Source organism: Peromyscus leucopus, chromosome 4 (genome assembly GCF_004664715.2).
Source record: "Peromyscus leucopus breed LL Stock chromosome 4, UCI_PerLeu_2.1, whole genome shotgun sequence".
Classification (NCBI taxonomy): Eukaryota; Metazoa; Chordata; class Mammalia; order Rodentia; family Cricetidae; genus Peromyscus; species Peromyscus leucopus.
The window spans coordinates 122,808,294-122,835,427 of NC_051066.1; the positions used below are offsets into that span (position 1 = coordinate 122,808,294).

Below are 27,134 nucleotides of genomic sequence, written 5' to 3' on the forward strand. Positions count from 1 at the left end.
ACATACACACACACACACACACACACACACACACACACACACACACACACCTAAAAAGAATCTGTTTTGTGGAAAGTTGGCAAATCTATCAATAGAAAAAAAAAAAAAGAAATGGTTTAGTCAGTGGCTAACAAAAAATTTCTCTGAGTTTAAACTTTTTTTCCTTTCCCCCAACAAACTTTGTGTTCAGAATATTGACTTAAGCAACAATCCTCAAGGCTGGGGGAATTCCAGGATGTGAGTTCTCTGCTGGGCAGAAACTGAACAGTTCCTTTCAGACTCTCATCCTTTGTTATCTCAAGTCAATAAAAACAGTGGATCAGGAAGGTGACTCAGGATCTGCCTTGCTCTGTCTTTTTAATTAAAACAATAGTGGATTGACTTGGTTTTTATGATCCTTTTTCATCACTTGTTTTTACTGAAAATTAGATTAACTGGCTGTTGTTATTCCTTTCTCACCTCCAATCAGTTGACTCTGATGTATTTATTCCCCACTTCCACCAACTTGATGTGATTGCAGACATCATTTCTAAATAATATAGTCCCCTGGCTCACTCTCATTTCCTCACCAAAAATTCCAGCTATGAAGGTAATTCCAAAAATAGAAAGTGAGCATAGTGACCTCGTGAGTTTCCATCAGGAGAATCAGGACTGTGATTCAGCGCTTTTCGGGCATTGCTTACCTAATCAGAACGGTAACAACTCTGCTGCTATTTAGAGGTGACACCTGAATAATCAGCATTTTTCCGCCAGCTGAGAGATCCCAACGGGTTTTGAGATATTTGTGAGACCTGTGCCAGAAAACATCAAGCCAACAATGCTTTGTCCTTGTGAGGAACAGACAATACTTTCGAAATAAAAGTAGCTAAATTCAGAAAGCACACAAGTAGCTAAATTCAGAAAGCACACAGTCCGTGGGAAGCATTATTTCTAAGTGTTTCTGGAAGTATCTCTGTCCACATAATATTCTCTCTCTCTCTCTCTCTCTCTCTCTCTCTCTCTCTCTCTCTCTCTCTCTCTCTCCTCATTTGTTTCTGTTTTGTCTTTGAGGCAGGTTTCTCTGTGTAGCCCTAGTTGTCCTGAACTCACAGAGATCTACTTACCTCTGCTACAAGGAGTGCTGGGCTTACAGGCCTGCTCCACCTCAGGGGCCACATGACAGCCTTTTGAGATGGAGACTACTGTCAGCCCATCGCACAGGTGAGAGGACCGAGACATTGGGAGCTTAAAAAACCTGTCTAAAGTTGCTCATAAGCGATAGAGCTGGGCTTTGAACTCGAGCTTTGAACTCAGGCTCTCCCTTTATATTCTTTTCCTCCTGTGCTTTGACTCTTCTGCTCCATAGTGACTCAGACACTAGAGAACACGTAAATAGTTGCACAATAGGTGAACTGGGTAGAGGCTTGAGCCCAGGTCATCTTCGTGAGAAGCCTTTGTTAATTATTACTTTCCTAGGAAAAAAAAAAAACGGAAGTTTTAATTCCCAGTCAACTCTCCCATTTATACTATTGACAATTCATACAAGAAAACCACTTCTCTCTACAACCAGTCCACCTTTGAAGTGGAAGCCAACAGTTTCAAACAATAAATTGTGTGTGTGTGTGTGTGTGTGTGTGTGTGTGTGTGTGTGTGTGTGCCCCTGAAGTAGCAATGAAGGTCATGCAAAAGTCAAATGATAGAAAAAGGAAACAAAGTCTGTCCATAGAGTTGAGGTAAAAGCTAACATTGTCAGCTTTTCTCAGGTGGCCTAGAGTTAAAAATTATCTGGATTCTTCAGCTTTAAGGCACAAAGACTACACAGGGAGCAGCTTCTATGTGGCATGCTGTGATGGAGGTGCTTCAAGAACTGTGATCCACAGGACACTTTTTCTCTGACAACAATGGTAGGCTTTTAAAACATGAGTGTAATTTGTGACAAAGGATCGAACTGATGGCAAACCCCATTCTCTATCAGAGGGAATCCTAGTCTATAGCTAATAAAGCCCTGTGTACCTAAGGCTGGGTGTGGTGGTACCCGCCTGTAATTCCAGCACTGGGAGTCTGAGATAGGAGGTCCTCAAGTTCAAGGCCAGCATGGGCTACATGAGACTGTACCTCACACTAACAAGCTATCTATGCATCAGAGTCTCTTCCTTCTGCTGACTTCCTCATTCACTCTCTTGAGTTCACACAATTCTCTTTCTCTTCCTTTAGAACCTTCCTTCCTTCTTCATGGCTTGGCACTTACCATTTCCTTTGCTAGAAAAGGGTCCCAGCTCTGCAGCTGGCCCAATTTTGTTGCCCCAATTTTCATTTTAACATCCGCACCCATGCAGATGTTTGCAGATCCTCAGTCTAAAGGAGTCTAAAGTTCACATCTAGGCTTCTGTCAAGCAGGCATATTGCCTGGGGCACCTCTCAAAATCTCAAGTGATTTTGTTTAACCCACAAAGGATGCTGCCTTGGTACTGGGTACCCACTCTCTGTGGCTGAACTAGGGCATTCACTGTGTGTTAAATGGCTAGCCTCCATCTGCCTGTGGTGATATTAGCTTATGAGTTTGCGTGGCTGTGGTGGTATTACAGGGTTAGACTTCTGAGTTTTGTGCAACATGAATATGAACAAAATCTCATCTCTAAAACCTTAAAATAGGCATCCACAAGGAAAAGAATGACAAGAAAGTATCACTTCAGTAAGTGGAAGTAAAAACTGACCCACAGCTGGGCAGTGGTGATGTACGCCTTTGATCTCAGCATTCTAGAGGCCGAGGCAGGTGGATCTCTGTGAGTCTGAGGCAGCCTGGTCTACAAATCGAGTTTCAGGACAGCCAGGTTAAATAGAGAAACCCTGCCTCAAAACAAAGCAAAAACAACAAAAGAACTAATTCACACCGAAATGTAGATGAACTAAAAGAACTTTGCTGAATGAGTGAAAGAAGCTACTAGACACAAAAGAACAGATTGCTTGAAGAGATACACAGGAAAAAAAGAGACACATGGGAATGTGGATGCATTTTGAGACCAGGCAAAGCTAATCTCCAGGTGTAGACACTGGAATGTGGTTCTTCATGGCAGGAGTGGAGATTAACTAAAAAGAGAAGTGCCTGAAGGGATGGAAAATTCTACGTCTTGTTTGAGGAAACACAGGTGAATGAATGTGTTTGTTAAAGCCCAGCCTACGGTGGGCTGGAGCGATGGCTCCGAATCCACAAGCTGCTCTTACAGAGGACCAGGTTCGGTCTCAGCACTCCTGCGGTGCATCACAACCATCTGTAGCTTCAGCTGGTCTCCATAGCCACCAGACCTGCAAATGGTACACATACACACATGCAGGCAAAATACCCTACACACAAAATAAAAAAAAAAATACATCTTTTAAAAAATATCAAATTGGATAGAGCACTTTGCCTAATATCCAAGGCCTTGGGGCTCTATCCACAGTACTGAATAAATAAATAAATAAATAAATAAATAAATAAATAAATACATACAGGTAGATAGATAGATGGATAGATAGATAGACAGATAGGTGATAGACTGATAAATGAATAAATAAATAATCCAAACAGATATTGAAGAAAGCTGAGTGAGGTGGCCCAGGCCTTCAATGCCAGCATTCAGAAGGTGAGGAAGTGTTAAACCTTAAAATCAGGAGAGAAAGACCAGTTCCAGTTTTTGAGACAAATTTGAAGCAAGCTTTAATAGAGTACTGGCCAGAACGATGGACTCTGGCCAAGACCATTGGAGTGGGGGGAGTTCCCAGAAAATGGCTGGCCACAAGTCACATTTTGAAAGGCTTATAAAGGCAACCCCATAAGGGCTATGCATTTCCCACCAGGTCCGATCAGGCTGGGAGCAAGCATGTTTCTTGACACACTTGCTGCCTACATCCAATCAGAGGCAGGCATACATTCTGACATATATCCTGCTTACATACACGTGACCAAGCATGTCTGATTGGGTCAAACAAACTTGTTTATGGGAGTGAAAACAAATGGCTTGTTATCTCAGAAGAACCACAACCCCCAGCGTTCCAGGAAGTTATCTGTCCTTGGGTAAGTGGGACATATAGGTTAACTTTGGCCCTTGAAGCCAATGTGAGTTCGAGGTGGCTGGCCTAGGTTACAAGGTGAGCCCTGTCTCAAAGGAAACAAAACAAAACAAAAAGCAAAAAGCTCAGATACTGAAGAATTATGAGTATATATTAAAAAAAAAGTTTTAAAAAGTACATTCTTGAGGGGTGGAGACGGTAGTGGCCCATGCCTTTAATCCCAGTACTCAGGAGGCAGGTGGATCTCTCTGAGTTTGAAGCCAGCCTGGTCTACTCAGCCTGTCTGAGTTCCAGGACAGTCAGGGCTAAATAGCTAGACTTGGTCTGGAAAAAAACAAATAAAAAGTCCATTCTTAATAATCCTAGAGTGAATCTTCTTTGTTGTAAGGAAGATTTAAAGTCAAAAGAGTTGGGGTAGGGAGAGAATCTGGGAGGAGTTAGGGGAAGGGAAAGAGTATGATAAAAGTATGTTGTATGAAATGCTCAAAAAAAAAAAATACTAAAAAAAATTCCTGTATCAATATTTTATTGTTGCAGTATCTCTTTTGTTCATAATCTTAAAATTTACATTTATAATAAATCTGAATTATCTAAAAATAAATCACCAGAGCGTATGTGTATAATAAAACAGTGTTGCTTAAGACTTTTTCTGATACAACGTAAGAAAGGAAAGGGAATTAATGATTTCATGCAAGAGAAGTCCGCATGTGCTGCTGGCTTCCGGATTGCAGGCTGAGGCCTGCTGGGGCCTCCTAGTTGTCTTAGTTCTGTTCCGAGGCTTCCCGAAGCTGTTCCTTCATAGGCCCTGGCTGGAGCAAAGTGATCACACCAGCACAGGGGTTCAGACTGGCTCTCGCTGGACCTGACAACCACTGTGGCAGCTAATGGCAGACTCATGTAAGGTGGCAGACACAGAAGTAGGGACAGACACAGGAAGTACAGAAAATGGCCTGTGGAAGGGAACAAAGGCCATCAGAGGCCACTCCAATGTACGAACACACAGACAGCCAAAGGGCTGACTCCTCATGAACTGCTTACACACAGCAAGCATCCATGGTACTGCAAGCCAACATGACCAGTGTTCTGATATCTAACTACCTCCAAGTTGGTGGACTGGGTTTTGTGTGAAGAATGTGTTTAATGGTATTTTCTTGTTGAAAAATATCTAAAACTTGCCAGAAACGAGAAACAAACATTAGGTCATCCTGCCTCCCACTTCCTCTTCAACACAAATCTATTAGCACTTCATTCCAGGAAGAGAAAGGGCTCATGTATTTGACAATTGCCTGATAAAGGGGCTTCCTCCAGCCATTAACCTCTTGGCAAAATAGTGCCTGAGTACTGCCCTGTAGGAAGGATGCCGAGGAAGTGGCCTTGAATGCCTGCCTGCCATGGGTCTTCAGGCAGTCACAGGAAACGCCCAGGAATAAAGCGTCATCATCTCTACACACACCGAAGACAAACAGGCCTTCCTCTCCATTAAATTTTCTCCGAAGCAATCTGTGTTTAAGCACTTTCCAAAATCTGAACCAACAATTCCAAGGCTGCAAAGAGACTCTGTTGATCTTTTTTCAGGTGTTGGACAAAGTTTGACCTCAATTACTAATTTAAAAGAGGAAAGAGGCCTGGAATGATGACTCTGATTAAAAACACTGCTCTTGCAGAACCCACAACAGGCAGTTCACAGCTACTTGTAATTCCAGATCCAGGCTATCCTGCGCCCCTGTTGGCCTCTGTGGGAACTACAAGCACATAGTGGTGGCACACATAAACTCACAGGTGTACACGATACAACATAAATAAAAATAATCAATGTTATGCCCAGATTGTGACCCCCCAAAGAGACCACCGAAGACCTTGGATGTCCAGAATGCAACAGCAAGGTTTATTCTGCAGATACAAGTCTAGTCAGGGACTCATTCCTACACCCAATACAGTGAGGCAGGGAGGAGTGCCTCTTTCTTAGGGAAGTTAGTTTTTATAGGCAAAACCCATAAAATTTCTTAGAGGGGAGGGGGTTAGTACGGGTCCATCCTTGATTGGTCAAGTTTTTCCCGGGCCTGGACTTGATCTTATTTTATCTTATCTGTTTGCCCTGTCAGGAGTTTTACAACTCATCTCCAGGGACTGGTCTTGTTATCTCTGGAGAGGGGCATCTCGTGGTTAATTGGTTACCATCAGACATCCTGACTCTGTTCTTTTGTTCCTGGGGCTGGCGCCATCATTTCTGGGGACTTGAAACTGGCCTGGCCTAGATCACAGTCCCCAAAGCCGCCACTGGAGACTTTAGGTACAGAATCTAAAAGTAAGGTGTTTTCTAAGTTTACAAGTCTCCAGGGAGGCTCTTCCAAATTTCTCACTCACAGCAGGGAGGTTGGAAGGAGCACTCCCCTTTCTTTGTGAGGCTAGTTCTTAAAGGCACAGACCATATAATTTATTTTAACCCGCCTCCCTTTTTAGTCTTTTGGTCGAATATCCTGACTGTTTTCCAAAGTCCCTGTAGCAGATACAGCCACCTGGGAAAAAGGGGTCTAAGTTCTTATCTACACTTAGGAATCCTGGTTTAAGCTTCTCTTTGTCTGTAGGAGATAGAATGGGGGGTTTTACTGAGGTATCACACAATTAAAAAAGTAAAAAGATAAAAGACATAGTGACTTTTATCTAAAGTACTTAACAAATTCTTGTTAAAATAGTTTATTAGGAAAATAGAAGTTGATCATTTAAAAATAAATTCTGGAGCTGATAAGAAATTAAATGTAAAAATTGAAAAATAATTCTTTTGAGAAAGAGTCTCACTATGTAACAGGCTGGCCTGGAACTCACTATGTAGCCCAGGCTGGACTCAAACTCACAGAGATCTGCCTGCCTCTGCCTTTTTAGTGTTAGGGTTAAAAACACTTGCCACCACGCCTGTCAAAATCATTTTAAAAGCTAGAAATACATGAGAGAAACTTTTCTTAAAATGCAGTAAGCTAACATCTGCTGACAAATAGGAAAGATATTTTCAGTAAATGTGACAATCCCCATGCTTCTGTTTCCAGTGTATATTTACTTATTCTTTAGTAAGAACATTAAAATTCTGATAGAAAGTAGGCAAAGATGTAGTGATCATTGTACTGAATGTTAGTGATGATGCACATTTTCAAAATGCTTTATATTAGCTGGGAGGTGGTGGTACACACCTTTAATCCCAGCACTCAGGAGGCAGAGTCAGGAGGATCTCTGTGAGTTCCAGGCCAGCCTGGTCTACAGAGTGAGATCCAGGACAGGCACCAAAAACTACACAGAGAAACCCACGTGGCTTGTGGCTTACCGGTACCTTACATCTTGCTTTTCAGTGCAGCGGCTGGCAGTGTCTCTCTGCCTCAGTCTTCCACTTCCCAGAATTCTCCTCTCTCCTTGTCCTGCCTATACTCCTGCCTGGCTACTGGCCAATCAGTGTTTTATTTATTAACCAATCAGAGCAACACATGTAATATACAGAACATCCCACAGCACATTGGTACTTATATTCTTTTTATTTCTTCATCTGCGATGTCCCCTGAGCTTTTGCAGGGGGAGAGTTGATATAAACGTCCCATCTCTAGTTGAGCACATGCAGTCACTTATTCTTGGCATGTTGAACAGCTATGGGTTTCTATATTAACCACTACCCACCATAAAAAGAAACTTCTCTGACCAAGGTTGAGGCCAGTGTAAATCTATAGTTATAAACAAATATTTAAAAAGAAGTTTCACACCATGACCCTTAAGCAAAATTAACAACAGTCATCCCCATCCGAGGGTCAGTTAACAGTACCAGGGATGAATCCCTCTTGTAAAGCAGGCCTCAAGTCCAATCAGCAAGTGGATGGTTGTTCTCATAACAGTTATGCCATATGGCACCCGGGGGCACATCTTACCTGTCAGTACTGGAGTATGCAGGACCCAAAGTTGTGTAAGATCACTGATATTTTTTCTCCCCCAGTAGCCTGCATAGCACATTCCAACACTATGAACGGTAGCCTGTAGTTCCTGGTCAGTTCAAGATGGATTTCTCATTGTCCTGAAATCAAAGTGTATGATATCTTCAGCAATGGGTCTTACCATTTAGTTATGGTGAAAATTGAAGAGCAACAGTAACATCCTATGTTTTTTGGATTCCTCTGGGGCCTCCCTGACCAATAATTCAGGGAAATAACTTATGCCTGACATAGATTTTAATTTAATAATCCGTTGCCCAACCTTGCAGGTTGTCTCTGGTCAAACTGTTTGTTTGTTTGTTTGTTTGTGACAGAGTTTCTCTGTGTAGGCCTGGGTGCTCTGTAAACCAGGCTGGCCTTGAACCCAGAGATCCACATGCTTCTCAAACATCTTTTTTAAATTACATTTTTAAATTAGCTTACAAACTAGTAGATTTTCATAAGGCTTCTTCATAATCCTTAGTTTTGGTTAATTTACTTTTAACTTATTAATGTACCATTAACACAGGAAGTCTTACCCTTTACTTCTAGTATCCCTCCACCCCTTTGTGTTCCATACTCTATACAGAAAGAAATTTTTCTAATAATGCACTACAGAAATGATCTCTGAAAATATAGTTTTGGGGTAGCCTTTCTAATAAGAAAATTGGTGTCAAATACATCTGCACTCCATGTATCCACCTTCCTAAAGATACAAAAAGAAAATTAAAATATGTGAAGAGTACCTATCACATACATACATACAATGCTCAGTAGAGAGAAAACACAGCCCCAAGATGGCTGCCTGGATTCATGCATTGCTTTTTATTTCCTGGTTTGCATTTTTCTAGATTCATTGCTGATCCTCACATTACATTTGATAACGAAACATGATTTAAGATAAAATAGGTAAGAACTTGAATGGTATTCTCTTAAATAAACAAAGTAATGTTAATGGTAGGGCGGAGCCACTTTCTACCTAGAACATCCTGCTTCTTTGTTAAATACCTTCCCTTTCAAGCCTGTACAGGTCTACAGAGCTAACTTAACAGTTTCAACCAAGTTAATAGAGAAATTAAGTGGACACAGAGGGATTTGACTTAATCCTCTGATGACAGGGAGTGTCATGACTAACGTCTAGGGGAGTAATTAGTGGCTTCTTCCCCTGGGTAATTGTTCATCTGTTTTGGGTTAGTCTGATTATGTGTAGATTTCCTGGTTTATTCCCTTTGGGGAAGGGCTAAGAAGTTGAACATTACTAAAGTTGTCCTGGATGGCTCATTAGGTGTTCCTCAACTGTATTTTGTTGTTTTAAGGCAAGGTCCCACTATATAATCTTGCATGGCCTGGAGCTCCTAATGTAAACCAGGCTGGCCTGGAACTCACAAAGATCCACCTGCCTCTGTCTCTGGAGTCTGGGACTAAAGGTGTATACCACCACATTGACCTTCAACTGGCTTTAATAAGATAAATACCTACTTAGTTTTTGAGCTGTGATTACCTGTGACATTTTAGGCAGGACCAAAGTCATGGACAGAGTCCAATCATCTGTTTCTCACATTTAGGAAGTGATAGAAGTAGGCAAGGTCAAGTACCATGGACTGTCTACAGAGGGCTATGAAGTTTGAGACTGAGAGAAGTAGAATTGCAGGTAACCTATTCCAGTGCAGACAGAAAGCCTAAAGCTGCTGTCTTTATGCAACTCCTGGAAGATCTCTTCCCAGTGCCTTAGGCCTTGGCTCTCCCTAAAGGAGATCTTGAGACAAGACTTGAATGCAGATAATGTATTTGGATGAGGGTTGCCGGAAGCACTGGGAAAGTAACCAAGGAGGGAAGGGTAGAAGCCTTTATGCAAGGTAGGCAGGTGACAGTTACCAGTTCTGCTCTAGCTCCTCAGGAACTATGCATAACACAACCAATAATTATTATACTACCTAGGGGGATGGAAACTGGCATACTTATCCACCAATTCTTGACCCTTAATGGTTGAAGTTTGTGCCTTGGGTATTAACTCTAATTTCCTTGTGCTGGTTAGTGGCCCTGCAGGCCAGAGACTGCCTAGGGCACAAAGATACAAGAAGCCATGGGTGGAGTTATAGATGACTGTCTGCAAGTGTCCCCTGAGGTTATTCCTAGAGTCTGCTATATCAGGCCATCTCAGAGTGTTCTGACTAGGACCTGCTCACCCCTAAGCTTTCTACCTCCATTATCTATTCTGTAGTAGTGGGTTCTCTGGTTTTTGTTTATCCATTCATCCATCCATCCATCCATTATCCATCCATCCATCCATCCATCCATCCATCCATCCATCCATTTACCCACTTAGACAACAATTGTGATCATGAAGGAAGGATAATACCGAGAGAGAGAGAGAGAGAGAGAGAGAGAGAGAGAGAGAGAGAGAGAATATAGTTTCTAGAAATTACAGTGTGAATATTTTGAAGTTTGCTTCCATTTAACCAGATGAAATGACCACTAGAGAGTGTGAAAAACATGCACATGAGAAATGCAGTAAAAGTATTTTAAGTTAAGCAAACCTACCAGGCCCTATTCATGTGCAAGGCTGTCAGTATTGAGAGAGGATGGTGACAGTGGCATCACGTTCATCAGTGTCACCTTTTCCATAGCGTAGAATGGAATGTAAGAGGGAATCTAATATGCAATATTATTATGCTTTGACCATGTCCTCCAATGTTGCAGGTATCACAAGCTTGATCCCTAGTGTAGGAATGTTGAGAGGTAATGGGACCTTTACGAGGTGGGGCTGGGTGGGGGAGTTAGGTAGGTCATGGGCCTCCAGAATCTCTCTAGCTTCCTGTCTTACCCTGTGATCTCTCTCACCACCATGTTTCTTTCATGGTGTTACCTGCCGTGGGGTGACACAGTTGTGGAGCCTTTGTCTAAGCTAGCACTACACTGTTTAGACTGTAAACCTCCCACACTGTGTGCTAAGTAAACTCCTTTTCTTTATCAGTTAACCAGCCTCAGGTACTTCATTATAGTAATGGAAAACAAACTGGCACAAGTCTAAGGCCAGGGGGACAGCAGTTCACTGCAGCGTGCCTGCCTGTGTAAGACGACACCAAAGTCAAGTCTGACGGTTTCAGACTGGAAATGACTTCATTAGAGCAGAAAGCTGGCCCGAGAGACTGCAGGCTGCAGCTTGTCACAGGGAAAGGGATGGATTTGGACAACAAGCAGGGTTTGGGTCACCTGATTCCAAAGTGGGAGGAAGTGAAAGAACCACAGAGACCACACCAAGGGCAGCCTAAGTCAGGAAGCCTGGCGCCAAATCACTAGCCAACTTGGGGAAATTACTGGATCACTCTGAGCCCCACTTGTCCCACCTCTTGCCTGAGCATTTTAGGTTACGAATGAAAACAATGACCACTATGTTATGCTGGTTTTTCTCCACTTGCTTTTCATGGATCCAATTCTCTTCGATAATTTACACCCAAGAGCATGACCTCTCGCATTAGTGTGCCCCAGCGCCCTCTGTCTGCCAGTTGGGTGTGGCGAGTGGGTGCTGCCTGAGGCAGGAGAGAAACCCAGGCATTCTTACCTTTCTCCTGGCTCGGACTGTCTTATACTCACTCTGGTCCGGCCTCAACATATAGCTACGTCCCTTTAATGCCATCCTGTGACTCCAGCTCTTACCAGACTCTTTTGCCTTGCTCCTCCAGGTCTGGGCCGTTGAAGACTATTCACTGTTGTTATGCCTTGGGCCCCTCACCTTCTCATGTAGGAAGGACCCTTTGTCTTCCCCTCACCTCTGTGAATGTTCCTTTAAGGAATTCCCTCTGGTTCATCCTGTGGCCCTCTGGATGTAGGCTGGCATCTGCAGCAGAGAGAAGCTACAGGATGAAATGGCTGTTCCTCTGAGACGCTTGGCATGTGACCTGGGACTTAGGAAGTTCCTCAGAACCGTTCATTACTGACGGTATTATTATAACTTCTCCTCCCATCACCCATGAACCGCACTGATTTATGACAAATGCAGAGCGGCTTGTGATGGAGGGTGATGTTGCAGAGCGTCACGACACTCATGGGCACAGAGAACTGGGTCTCAAGAGCTGGGCCCTGTGGACTAAAATCCACACTGTAGGGAGATTCTACTCTGTTACTTTGGGCACTGTGTCAAAAGCGATTAGTGCAAATACAGCTTGGCATGGACCAAGGAGGCTTAAAGCTGGCAGGGCACATTATGTAATCTGGTTTATGAAAAAAAAAAAAATCCCAACTGATCAGATTAAAATTCACTTTTATCTAATACCTTAGAGTCATTTGGTCTGAGTTCTTATCCTTAAACAGCAGGTAATCCAGGGAAAACTCCTGTTTTCTAAAACACACTAGCATTTTTGATAATTCTTGGCAAACCAATTAGTCTCCCAGCATTCATTTGGGGAGGTGGCCCTCTGGCTCTGCTGAGAGTGGGCACATAGAAAGACTCACTCGAGTAATGGCCACTCCTTGAGAAACAATAGTCTGCAGCAAACACACTCACCTTCAGTCTCCTTGCTGCGATCACTGTTTTTCAACCCTCAGGATGGAATGTGCATACATTTGCAGTACGATTATCACGTAAGATACGGCTGATATGCTCCAGCCCCCAATTCCAATCACTGGTACAGGTCTTATGTACTGAAGTCTAATTTGAATTCACTATTTTAAAATAGCAATATGAAAACAGGTTAGTATTCAGTAACTTTGCCTTTAGTGGTGAAAGCACACTGTACTGGCTGGATTTGTGTGTCAACTTGACACAATCGAGAGTCATCAGAGAAGAAGGAGCCTCAGTTGAGGAAATGCCTCCATGAGTCCAGGCTGTAAGGCATTTTCTCAATGAGTGGTCAGTGGGGAGGGCCCAGGCCACGATGGGTGGTGCCATCCCTGGGCAGGTGGTTCTGGGTTCTATAAGGTAGCAGACTGAGCAAGCATGGGAAGCAAGCCAGCAACTAGCTCTCCTCCATGGCTTTTGCATCAACTCCTGCCTCCAGGTTCCTGCCCTGTTTGAGTTCCTGTCCTGACTTCCTTTGGTGATGAACAGCAATGTGGAAGTGTAAGCTGAAATAAACCCTTTCCTCCCCAACGTCATTTTTCATCATGATGTATCATTGCAGCAATAGAAATCCTAACACAGACACACGTCCAAGCAAACCTCTCTGCAGACCTCTCTTGTGGGGGGGGGGGAGCAACAGCGGCAGCCCTCCCACTTTGTCCTTGGTTCTCTGTGGTAATGTTGGAACTGGACAAGCATCTTTGTGGAGAGTTAAGGGAAGAGTCGGAAGCTCAGAGATATCACAGAAAGGTCACTACACAGGCTTGCCACCTCCAGAAGAAAGTTGTACACAAAGGATCTACTGAATGGCAAATTACCAAATCCGTGGCAAATTACCAAACACGTGGGATTCTGCGCCAGTGTAGAATTTCAGAATAATCCTCCCTTTTGGACTAGTTGTGAATTAGTCATAAATAAAGGGACTTGGTTTCAGGCCACGTGTCTTTTCACATGCATACTTACTTTTGAATGACGTAATAGTCAGACACATTTATAGGGTATGGCGTGACACTTCAGTACAAGTGTATGAGGGGTAATGAAAGGGTCGGGGGACCGGCATGCTAGTCACTTCAAACACCCATTGTTTCTTCGTGTTGGGGACATTTAAAATCTGTCTACTAGTTATTTTGTAGTATATACTTAACTACTGTCAACCACAGTCACCATACTGTGTGTTAGAGCATCAGAATTCAGTCTCATCCAACTACAACCTGGTACCATTAACCAACCTGTCTACACTCCCTCTCCGCCCACCTTTCTGCTTGAATTTTTTTATTTTATTTGTTATTGTTTCTTTGATAGCTCAGGCTGGCCTCAAATCTTCTATGTAACCAAGGATGGCCTTAATTTCTGATCCTCATGCCTCTACCTACCTGTTCTCCTATGGCCTCTATTAATTATGTTTTCCTTTTCTTTTGAGGCGAGGGCCTTGGACGTGCGAGGCTGCCAACTCTATCACTGAGCTGTGTCACTGGCCTCATTTTTCAAATTGTAACACCAAAGGCTTTGAGAAAAAATCCAAAGGGAGAAATCTTGATGGAACGTGAACCTGGGTTTTCATTTTGGCTTCCTGGCTCAGTCCCTTGGCAGTTGCAGGATTAGGATTTGGGGAAAAATTCCTTCTCTCAGACTGAGTTTCCTCGAAGGCAGTGTGGACTCATGGGTGATGAAGGGTTGTCTGGGCCCAGGAAGCTGCCTACTGTGGCCTGGCCTAAAGAGAGGGCTCCGTGCATAATCCCTACCATTAGTGTTATTTTTGCTGCTGCTATGGTTACCATTCCCCTCCCCTCCCTATTAGCTGCAGATCGGCCTCTGGCCCTTCCATTTTGAGATTTATCCCATGAAAAGTCACTATGCTGCCAATAAAGGAAATGCCTGGCGCCCTGTTCTTAGATATTGTTCAGGACTAGGAACCAGTACAAACTGTGAGTTTACTCAAGCGAGAGGTCTTAGACTGCCTCCTCTAACTGGCTCAGAGAGGAGCTCAAGCTTTGTCAGCTGAGCCTTTGAGATGTAGCTGGCTGTGGATGAATAAAGGCCTGCCAAGGCAAAGGTACTGTGTAAATTCCTTAAAGTGCCCTCCCACTTCCTCCACAATGGCATCTCCACCGCAGTTCTCACCCTCAATAATCAGATCTGTGGGATTCAGCCAGAGCTGAGTGTTAAGGCCAGAATCCCACCCTGTCCCTCATTGGCAGCTTCTCAATGGTAGTTGTATGTGAGCCTTGCAATCCCCACGCATAGGACTGAGGGGCTGGAGTGGGTCCCGTCTGAGCTGAGGGAGGTCAGATCCTGTCTTAGCAGAGAACAGGCAGAACCACTCCAGGGGAATACAAAACAGACAGACAAGTGCTTCTGCATAGTGATCCCCTCCAAAAGAGAACTCAAGCCTGAGGAAAAGCTGGCCCATTTTTAACAACATCCTGTTAAGGGAGGGCCAGAATTCAGGAGTTGAGAGGTACTTTAAAACAAATAAAAAGCCACTCCTGAAAGTGTGCTAGAACTGAAGAAGCCAATTCACTGCCTGGCATGTTGGAAAGACATTGTGGAGAGTGCTTCCTATTTCTGTCCGTCACTGGGTGGCATCTTATTTCTCGGAGATTTTTTGAATCCTCAAGGGACTGGCTCCTACTATTGGTACCCAGATCTCATCTGTTCATGCTGTCTGTGTAGAAGTCTCTGTCCCTTTTTTTGAGACAGGGTTGCATGTTGTACCACTGCTTCAGACTAACAAGTGCTGGGATCCTAGGTGTGTGCCATCATGTCTGGCTGGAATCACACATCTTAACATAGCTGAACTATGTAGAGAAAGGGAAGCCTCTTTCATTGTTTGACCTTGGTCCCACCTACCTCTGAGTAAGAAATAACAATAAACTTTGAATTATTTCAATCTAATCATTTATTGTCCTATATGTTCCATCTTACAGATTTTTCCCATCATCTGCTTCCTTCTCTGAGACCATGGCAAGATTTGATTCATGAAAGAAGGCTCAGTGGCTTATATGGCAGAAAAGAGGTGAGGTTCTGGGGAGGGTGTCTTCCAGTTCTTCCTTGGGTGATGGACTTTGTAGTCCTGACTCCTGGATGCCTTGATGGCTTGTGAGACATCGGTCAGTGGTTGGAGGGCTCATCCCCTGTGCATAGTGATTATCAACTTTCTTTCTCTGGCTGACTAGCCTGCATTAGCTCCACCTGACTGTAGACCCTCAAGCCCAGCCAAGTCCTCCAGCCATCTGCTGCCCTGAGCATCCATCCCAGCCTCTGCTAAAAGCACATTGGACCCGTGAGGAACCTGGGAGAACTATGTGTCTGTGTCTCTGGACTACAGCCACAATGTGGCAGCTGTGACCTTGACACAAAGATGAAAGTGCAAACGGTGTCAGAAGGTGAAGCCGGGAAACACTAGCAAGGAGTAAGGAAGTAAAGTGGGAAAGAGGAGCCTTTAAGTATGCAACTGTGGCAGCGGGCGCTTAATTGCCCAGGAGAACTCTTGAGAAGCCATGTAGAACATGCCCCAGAATCATGAGCATGTTGATAACTCTTGCAGTTAATCATAAAAAGTAAATAAAATATGTGTGCAGAGCAGTTAGCATAGACCCCATGAGGTTTAAACACATCTTTGCTCCCTCAGAAACCCACTTGCTCCCAAACATCATATCAGAGCTTTCCATGGCTTGGCAGTTTGAAGAGGATGTCCACATAAATATTTGAGTACTTGGTCCCCAGTTGGTGGAACTACTTAGGGAGGATTAGGATTAGGAAGCATGGCCTTGGTGGAGGAAGTGTGTCATTGGGTGGGCTTTGAGGTTTTAAAAGTCTCTTTCCCTCTCCTTCTTTCTCTCCCTCCCTCCATCATGGTTATGGATCAAGATATGAGGTCTTAGCTATCCTTCACTCCACTATCATGGACTCTAACCCTCTGTAACTATAACTGTCTTTGATGATTTGCTTGGCCCTGGTGTTTTATCACAGCAATAGGAGAGTAACTAAGACCACATGGCTTCTTTGCCCCTGCTTTTCTTTCATGTCTCGGACCAATTCTTTCTTATTTATTTATTTATTTATTTATTTATTTATTTATTTATTTTATTTAATTTATCTCATTAGAAAAACATCAATTTATTTAAATGTTTGATTCTCAGACCTCTGGAAGAGCAGTCAGTGTTCTTAACCTCTGAGCCATCTCTCCAGCCCCTTGGACCAGTTTTTTTGTATTCCTCTTCTCCCTTTCTCACCTTAACATTCAGCTCTTTTCTTGCTAAGCAAGTTCATCCCCATGCAGTCAACAGGCCAAACACCGGAGCCTCTTCAAACACGATGGCACTGAGATCCATTTGGGTACACCTTTCACCCCGCTGGTGTACAGGCTGGTGCAGTCTGTGTTAGCTGGGTCTGGCAGCACAGACCTGTAATCCCAGCACAGGAGGCAGAGCCAGTTGAAGGCTCCAGCTAGGAGACCCTGTTCTTAAACAAAGCAAACTTGGTTGGTTCAAATGTTTTAGAAAGCCCGGTAGTGTAAGTGAATACAGTGGCTTGCTTCTTGGTGAGTGGAGAGAGGCAGAACCTAGCCAGTGAGAGAGAGCCCTCAACAAAGGCAGCCTATACCAATTCATTTTAGAGGGAGCCAGTTCCTGAGAATGCCCATTTAAATACTGCGTTCCTGAGCATGCTCAGTTTAAGATTACAATTTAAGAAGGCAAAACAGAAGATAACATTGGGGGTATGCTTAATTTGGGGTGCATGTAGGCAGGTATGACTCTGGCCATGCTCAACTTGTACCATCATATTTTAGCTAAAAATAAAGGATAATTTTAGAGCGTGTTAATAAAAGCACACCCCCCCTTCACTGAGATATCTGTCTCACTTAGCATCTAACAATAGAATCAGATGAGTAAGTATGTGTTAGTTTGATAATAGAAAGAGTTATTAAGGGTTTTAGTAAAAATGCAAATGTGTTTGGCCACTGCAGAACATTATGAAGCTTATGGTTCAGACTTCACGTTCTAACAATGCTACTGTTGCAGAGATCAGACCTTCCGGAAACCAAGCATGCACTTGGAAAGTTGCAGAGCTCATCTTTGTTGCTGGCAGACCCAGCCAGCAGGCCTAGTGCCAATGCTCTAGGGAGAAAGACAGGGCTCCGATGCAGTTAGTTTTTGTTTTTCAATATTTAAAGGTTATACCACATCACATCTGACCTTCTCTTATTGGTGGGCTAAGGGTTTAAAGTTTAGCCAACACAGCTAAGGTTCATGAGCAAGTATGTTTACAGAAGCAGAGACAGTGAGGCTAGAACAGCTGTTTTAGAACTATCTGTCTCTCAAGGGAAGAGGGTGTTATCTGAGGTAGAAAGCAATGGAGATTTTAGAAGCAAGACACAGATTATATTTTTCACAACTTCCAGTGCAGTAAGAAATTCTAATTCATGTTAATTCTCCTATCACAATGTCTACATGTCCACTACAGAGAAACTCTTTCAGATGTTCCAAATGCTATTCATCACTTTGTCTTTTTATTAGCAGAGAACGGGAAGAAAATCTAAATAACCACAAGTACCAGGACTACATAAATGAAAGATGAAGTACGTGTAATGGAAAAATGACACAGCAGCGAAAAGAATGAACTGGAGCGCTCTACAGTAGCAGAGATAGGTCTAAATAAATGGTTAACAAACAAACAAACAAACAAAAAACCAGCAACAGTTGGCCATTGGCATGTTTTCAGCCTTATGGTTTCTTCTTTTCTAAAATATTATGAGTCAAATTATACAATATGTGGCTTTTTAAGTCTGGCATCTTCCACTTAGTTGAACACATTTTCACATCCATCCATTCTGAAGGTATCAGTATTTTCTTTTTATTGCTTAAATATGTTAGCAATTTATTAGATATATTTGTGCATATATTATATATATATATATCATATATAAATATACCCTTTAAAAAATACACATCTGGAAAGACAGAAAACAAACCCCACAATAATGTGCTTTGAAAGGATGGTGGGAACCTGAGCCGAGAAGGGAATGGTTAAATGACCTGCTTGATCTTTAGAGTTACAATTTGGAAACAAACTGAATTCTGTTGTACATGTGTGATTTTTAAAAAATTATATTTAGTAATAGGAAGAGGTAGGTGATAATTGCATTGGTTAAGTAAGAGAATATTCCGTGTGTGTGTGTGTGTGTGTGTGTGTGTGTGTGTGTGTGCAAGAGCAAATGAGCAAGAGAGCACTGCAGGGGAAAGGAGGAAGACTTTTACTTGATTAAAAACTTGAGAGTGATGGAGACTTTTAAACACTAGGCATTGAGAGAGGCAAATGCTAACTCCCATTAAAAGGGAAAGAGACAATAGCAGCATTTACATGCCAAGCTTAAAAAAGAAAAGAAAGAGAAGGAGACAGGGCCTCATCCTCCAGAGACAATCTGAGGACAAGACAGGCTCTACCACCAGGCAGGAAAAGTCTGATGAGCCAGTGAGGTGCCACTTTGCAGCCCGGGGTCTAGCAGATCTGGCTATCTGCCTGAAAGATGATTGAGTCCTCATCCTGTTCCTCTACCTGTGACGGATGGCTGGGATCCTTGGCTTCAAATTCGTTTGAAGCTAAATGATATGAATGATGCTCAGGGGAACTCTCAGACCTAGTAACCAGGACAGGCAGTTTGTGTAGGATGATGGAGGACTGTTATGTCCACCTTTCTGCTGATAGCTCCAACATTTGTTAAAATCCAGATCAGTCATCACTACTCTATTCTATCTCCTTTTCTTTCTTTTTCTTTTTCTTTTTCTTTTTCTTTTTCTTTTTCTTTTTCTTTTTCTTTTTCTTTTTCTTTTTCTTTTTCTTTTTCTTTTTCTTTCTCTTTCCTTCCTCTCTCTCTCTCTCTCTCTCTCTCTCTCTCTCTCTCTCTCTCTCTCTCTCTCTCTTTTCTTTCTTTCTTTTTTTGAGACAGGGCTTCTCCATGTAGTTTTGGTGCCTGTCCTGGATCTCACTCTGTAGACCAGGCTGGCCTCGAACTCACAGAGATCCGCCTGGCTCTGCCTCCTGAGTGCTGAGATTAAAGGCGTGCACCACAACTGCCCGGCCTCTATCTTCTTTTCTCCTCAGTTCAAACATTCAAGAAAACCCAGTCTCCTGCCCTCAGCCATCCTGAGTCATCACTCGTCCCAGTATCTGCTGTCCTAGATGAGGAAGCTGTTACTGTTGAGCAAACTTCTTCCCCGAGTCTTTCCCTGTTCATTGCTTTCTGCACACTGCTCTCAGTCATTCCACCCCCTCCTCCAGACTCTACCACAACCTCCCAACGGCGACTATACTAGTCTACTTTCTGGTGATCATTAGAATTTCCCATGTCCAAGAAATCACTGCTGCCTGGCATGGTAGCACCTGCCTTTAGTGCCATCACTTGGGAGGCAGAGGCTGGTGGTTCTTTGTGAGTTCAAGGCCATCCTGGTGTGCATAATGAGTTCTATGAGGCCAGGGCTACATAGTGAGACTCTGTCTCAAAAGCAAACAAGTAAATGAACAAATTAACCATCACCCTGTATTTTTGTTTCCCTTCAAAGAAATATATCCATCATTTCCACTCATCACCCCTTGAGCCCAGTAACAACTGGCCTCTTTGATTTTAGTGTCTCCACTCTGCCCTACATTCCATCTCTTTACTAATCTTGTTTAAATATCATTTTGGCACACCACACCTCATCTCAAGAATGCACAGTGGCTTACCACTACATATCACATCAAATCTGAACCTTGCCTGCCTATTGTCACCTAGTCCCCCACATGAATTTTCCCACACACCCTAACCTTTCTTCAAAATCTTTCTTCTTTCTGTTCTACAAATATCATAAGCTTAGTCCTAACCACAGTCCTTTGCTTAGTCAGTACTTGCTTAATTTCTTAAGGTCTTGCATGGCTATCTGTCCATTCCATGTTAGAAGCAGGGTGTTAGGAGAAATAGGTCAAATTCTACACGGGCAAGCTAGAGCTAAAAGTCCACGAAGGCCCTTAGAAAAACTGGGCATCAGTGTGCTGAATACAGATGGGAGTAAGAACTCATTACACAAAAAGATGCTCTGTGGTCTAGGAGAGCAGGAGATGAGGTCCAAGCTTGGGAAACAAGTCCATAGCAGAAGACTTCAGATTCCAGAAGAGATGCAGGCATCTCAAGCTTTGACAGTGCTAATAAGTTATAGGTTCAGATTACAAGGAAAATGAGTCTGGAAGAAGGCAAGGCAGTAGGCTGGTAGCAGAACTGTCAGCAATGAGCATGGCAGCGTTATCACTACAGAGTTATGTTGGCTCTCCATGTCTTGTGGGTATGCATGAGCTCTGCGTAGATAGTCTCCAGTGATCACCATCACACTTTCCTTCCCATCGTCTCCACTGATCACCACCTTTCCGAAGTCTTCATTGATGACTATCATATATTCCTTTCCTTCCCTTTATACATATCCCCCTCTATGGAAAGATGGTGTTCATTTCTCTTATCCTTGTACCTGGACTGCCTTTGTGACCATTTTGGCTAATAGAACATGTAGGAAAGCCGACGACCTGAGACTTTTGACATCATGTTAAATGGCTCTGCAACTTTTGCTTCCTTCTTCCTAGAACACAGGTTCCTTTCTAAGGAGTTCAGCTCACACGGAGAATGGGGACATCTAATCTATGGCTCCATTTTAGCTCCCAGCTGACAAGCAACCTTAACCACCAGTTCTCCACAGGAGACAGGCAACTCAGTCAAGTGTCCATAGAGATGGCAAGAACAACTAACAGATCACACAGGTGGTCCAAAAATAATAAAATAGTTGTAGGTTGTAAGCTACTGGATTTTTAGATGGTTTGTTTTACATTGAAATATATAACTAAAACAAACATTTAACTTCTTGGCTTATAATATAAGCTCTCTCATTTATGATACCTGCTATGCTGATAACCCAAAGACACCATCTGGCATGCTCTTATGGGAACACTAATTCCTCAATGACTTAGGTTCATATTGGTAATTCCTTTCTGATAGAAACAGAATGGATTGTCTCACTTATTAATTAGTTGTATTCCATTCAGTGCTATAAGATATCTTTAATAGTTTGATATTTTATGAGCCAATTTCATGTACTCTTCTAACACGCCCGTAATTAACCTTGTTTCTCTTCATTGCACTATATACTGATAGGTTGAAAGTTCAATTCCAAATATTCCCTTATGCTTATGAGATTGTCTTAAATACAGCTCAAGGAGTCAAGAGACATGCTGTGAAATACTCCCTTTGTACACTGTAAAGATTTGTCACTCAAACTGATTTAATAAAACACTGATTGGCCAATAGCCAGGCAAAAAAGTATAGGTGGGACAGCCAAACTGAGAATGCTGGGAAGACGAAGGGTGGAGTCAGAGGAGATGCCAGCCAGCCTTTAAGGAAGCAGGACATATAGAACACAAGGTAACAAGCCATGAGCCACATGGCAAAGCATAGATAAGAAATATGGGTTAATTTAAGTGTAAGAGTTAGATAGTAACAAGCCCGAGTTATTGGCCCAGAATTTATAATTAATATTAAGCCTTGATTATTTGGGAACTAGCGGGTAGGATAGAAATTTCCACCAATAGAGTCATTATCCCTGTATTATGTTAGCCATCTAATGCTTCATTTGGTAATCAAACAAAAAGCCACAAGCATACTCAAAGTGGTAAAGAGGGGCTAAGTCTCCTTTATCAGGATCTACCTGGGTAAATTGATAGAGCTAGAAAAGATCACATTGAGCTAGGTAACCCAGATCTGGAAAGATAAACATTGCATGTTCTCCTTTCTCCCTCATCAATGGTTCCATGCTCCAGTTCTTCAGATGTGACTATATAACCTGGAGAACTGCAGAAACCAGGAACATGAAAGGAGATCATGGAGGCAGGGAGGGCAATAGAAAAGAGAAAAACAGGGAACAAGTGATTTGAAGGAGGAAATGAGAAAAATGGGGGTGCTTTAATTAGGGAAGAGGAGAGAGAGAGAAATACAGAAGGAAGGAGGGTAAAATAACATGTCAGTGAGGATGTCTGAAAAAGTCACACAGCATCATATTATTATCTAGCTACCTAAAATTACATGCACTGTATAGAAGTCTGTGTGTGCATACACAGACATATATAGTTCAAGTGAAAATTTCCCACCTATGCTAACAATGCTGACAAGAGCCAAGGACAATCTAACAGAAACCAACACCAGTCAAGAGAAGCCATCTTTGGAGTTGTTTGTCTGGGTTGTCCAAGAGACTCCCCAAACATTATAGGTTATTGCTCTTCCCCTTGGTTGCCTCCTAGATGAGGAAGATAGGTCCTCATTGGTGCCTATGCCATGCACTTTGGAAATAGGACCCAGAGGACCAGACCTAGATCTGACCTGAGAGCCTCTTTCCTGACAGCTAGCTAGCATGGTACCAGAAGCCCCGTGCAAGCTTCTAAGGAATGGAAGCAACCCATAGTCCTACTATTGTCTGTGAACCACCATGATCAGCATAGTACATCTATCTTGGTGGCAACCAACAGCTCTCCAATTGGACTAAATGCCTGCTCCACAAGAGGGAAACCATGTCTGGTACTAGAAACGTAGCCCACTCCCTAGGGATAGAGAAGCCATGGATCTTGGAGGAGGGCCTACAACTGCCACTCTATTAACTGAGCACAATCCCTAACTACATTCTAAACATTTGTCCTTATACCCACAGACAAGGGGGGTGCAAGTCCTCATCCTTCATCAAGGAAACTTTTCTTTATAACAGACAGAGTCCGTTACTAAGACCCACAACCAATCAAAATGCAGAGAACAAGAGAGCTTGTATGATGCTCAGTTCCTACTGATATATCTACAACACAATTCCTGCACCCAAGGCTCAGGGGTCATATGGAAGGGGGTGTGGCAGAAAGATTGTGAGAGCCAGAGGGACAGGAAATTTGCTGTGAGATTGTGTCTCCCAGAAGTGTCAGAGAAGCTACACCCATTAAGTCTCATGTCTGCCGGAAAAAAAAAAAAGACCTGAACAATGACAGTACCAACAGACAAGGTAACATGGAAGGGGGAAAGCTCAGAGGCTTCAACCTTCATCGAAAGACTATAGGCAACTGAAGAATACTGAGAGTGGGAGACATTGTTTTCCCTCAGGAAGACCCCTAACTGGTTATTTAGTACCTAGGGATCGGCCCTAAAATCTTTTTTTTTTTTAATAAATTTTTTTTTAAAGATTTATTTATTTATTATGTATACAGTGTTCTGTCTACATATACACCTGCAGGCCAGAAGAGGGCACCAGATCTCATTACGGATGGTTGTGAGCCACCATGTGGTTGCTGGGAATTGAACTCAGGACCTCTGGAAGAACAGCCAGTGCTCTTAACCACTCAGCCATCTCTCCAGCCTATATAAATATATTTGGTTTTTCAAGACAGGGTTTCTCTGTGCAGCTTTGCGCCTTTCCTGGAACTCACTTGGTAGCCCAGGCTGGCCTCGGACTCACAGAGATCCGCCTGCCTCTGCCTCCCGAGTGCTGGGATTAAAGCCGTGTGCCACCACCGCCTGGCCCTAAAATCTTGAGATCATATGCATACAAGCAAAATTATATGGACTAAGCTGGTTGCTTTTGTATATTTAGGAGTGTCTGTGTGCCCGCGCACACAATTAAAGAAAAAAAGAACATGAATTTGAGAGAGAATGGCGGTACATGGGAGGGGTTAGAAGGAGGAAAGGGAAGGGTAAATGATATAATTTAAAAAAATGTTTAAATATGTTCAGTTTAAGAGAGGTTCACAGCAGTGAAAATAGATAATGGAATGAGATATGAGCCAAAACCTGCCTCAGAAGGGAAAGGAATCAAGACTTATTTCTAATGCCAGCACAGACAGTCATAAATCCTTCAAAAACTGAATACATTTTCCAATGTTATACTTGTCTTCTCTTGTCTCATGACTAGGTTCATCAAACTTGCATTGGGGCCACAGGAAGCAAATGAGGCCATCAAGATTGCACAGATTTGTCCTTGGGCATCTAAATGACTTTGCATACAGTCTTTTCTAGAATCCAAATATAGTTAGAAGATCAGCATGTTGCCAGTATCAGAGTATTTTAATTTTGGGCTTATCCAGACATAGTACAGAGTCTGAGCAGTATAGGTACTAAGTCATAGAGAACAGGATCAGTTTAATCTAAACACAGTGACTGTTTATGAGATAAGGGAAAAACAGGTTCTACTACAATAATGGTAAGCAGACTCTTGAACTTATGAATTATAATTAGGGATGGTTGAACCTGTTTGATCAAAGAGCTTGCCAATTCTTTAATCCAAAACCTAATGCTTTGTTGGAGATCTTGACACCACCAGGATCAAGATACTACTCCTGGTGACTCCAAACTGTTGGGAGGCAGCTATGATCATCACTAAACCACCAACACAGATGACTTTAAACCATTGGAATGCCAAAACCAATACTTCCGGTTCTTCAGCACTTAAAGAATTTCAGATGAAGGAAAAGTGGGGTGTATATAGTATTAAGGCTGCTTAAAATATGTTATATAAAAAGTGGTGAGGATATACAAAGACTCAGGTTACAGATTATACAGACAACTTCATTGTTGGAATTAGGATCATACACAGCTTGAGAGAATGGACAAGGACAAGATGGAGCTCTTGAAGGTCATGAGTATATGTTGGATCAAAACTGATAAGGTACTTGATTTCCTGAAACCCATGCTGTGATCCTGGTAGGCAAGTCACCTACTCCCCTGAGTCTGTTTTTTACCTCTATAGAAATAGAAAATGATGATATCTGTCCTGCTGACCTCACAGGATGTCATAAAACTCCACTGAGCTAATATATAATGAAGCAAAATAAGAAGTTCTAAAAAAAAAAAAAAGTATAGGATTGCAGCTATGATACCAGCATAGACAATCATAAATAAAAAAGAAAACATTGGGCCAGTATGTAAATCAAATGACTGGAGGAAGAAATAAATACATAATTGATATCATGTGAGTCATGGAAACTGATATAAGAGTTTAAGTGAAAACTGATAAGCAAGATGCATCTTCTCAGTAGTTGAAAAGGCTTAATGAGAGACTGGGTTTTTAGCGGCTTTAAGGAAGGAAAGGAGATAACTGCATGGCAGGGAGAAAAGAGGGCACATCAGATTAACTAAAACTCGGGAGACATTGCATGTACTAACCCAGAAATAAGGAAGAGATGGCTGGATGAATGGAGGGAGGAGCATTGGGCAATAGAAGGCTGTGTGCCAGTAGTAACAGAGAGTTGCTGTTGAAACTCAATCTAATTTAAACCCCATAGACCACCCTATGAAGTCAGGATGGTTTGCTGAGCAGGAAACTGAGCTTGGAGAGCCTATATAGATCAAGGCTACACACTGGTAGACTGAACCTAGATTAAAAACTGATTTTTCTGAAACCAACATTTATGCTCTCCCTCCTTTGTCACAGGCCAAGATTTACAAAGAGCTGGGCCCCCAAAGTTCCAGAGCTCACAGAGGTGGAGTCATGGAATGGTCTGGACAATGGGTAAAGACCTCCTCCTCTAAACTTCGTGTTGGTGTTTTGTTTTCACATAATGTTTATGTTTGTTTCCTGATTTGGTTGTGTGTATGTGGGAGGGGGCATATGTCTACACTGCGTTGTGGAAGTTAAAGGTCAACTTGTGAGAGTCGGGTCTCTCCTTCCACTGTGTGTCTCTGGGATGGAACTCAGGTTGTCAGGCTTGGTGGCAGGCACCTTTACCTGCCGAGCCATCTTATCAGCTTATTTACTTGTTAAGACAAGGTCTCATGTATCCCAGGCTGGCCTTGACTTTGCTTTGTAGCCAAGGATGATCTGGACCTTCTAATCCTCCTACCTACAACTCTCATCTGCTAAGATTACAGCTGTGTACCAACATGTCCTGTTCATGTGCTGCTACAGACTGAACCCAGGAACTCCTGCATGCTAGGCAAGCACTCTACTGAGCTATATCCCTTGCCCCTCGTTTTTGTTTTTAATGACCCAATTGACTTCAAATTACTTTAGTATGTTTATCTCCTAAATCATTAAACTTCTTTCTCATACCCAACATAAAGGAGATGAAGATAATTGCACCCAGTTTAGCCTGTCTTTAAAAAAAATTATTTTATTTTAAATGTTGTGTCTGTGTATGGGTCTTTGCATGCGAGTGCAGGTGTCTGAGGAGAACAGAGATGTCAGATCCCTCCTGGAGCTGCAATCATATGTGGTTGTGAGTCCTCCCTCATGGGTGCTGAGGGGGAGCTAACGTGGGTCCTGTGGAAGAATAGTATATACTCTTACCCACTGAGCCATTGCTCCAGCCTCTAATTTGTCTTTTTAAGTACACAAGAAATATCCTCTTAGCTAGCCCCTTCTTCTCCACCCAAACCGCCTCCTCTGTAAATAAACACATTCCCGGCACCAGAGTTGCAGCATGACCAGAATTACGGGATAATTAACAATAGGAAATGATATTGCAAATACAGCTGAGGGCACAATGCACACAAGAGCTTTGTCAAGTTCTTCTTATGAAACTTCCTGTTACAAACATCCTCTCAAAACTGGGACGTGCTGCCT

The 27,134-nt window shown here is 42.7% G+C and overlaps 1 long non-coding RNA gene across 1 annotated transcript; it reads left to right on the forward strand.

Moving 5' to 3' along the window:
• Window positions 1–1,746: 1,746 nt before the first annotated feature.
• Window positions 1,747–18,361, forward strand: LOC119087794. The gene is made up of 3 exons (XR_005091272.1): window positions 1,747–1,883; window positions 15,456–15,544; window positions 18,048–18,361. It is a non-coding gene; the product is annotated as an uncharacterized LOC119087794 (long non-coding RNA).
• The last annotated feature ends 8,773 nt before the right edge of the window (window positions 18,362–27,134 follow it).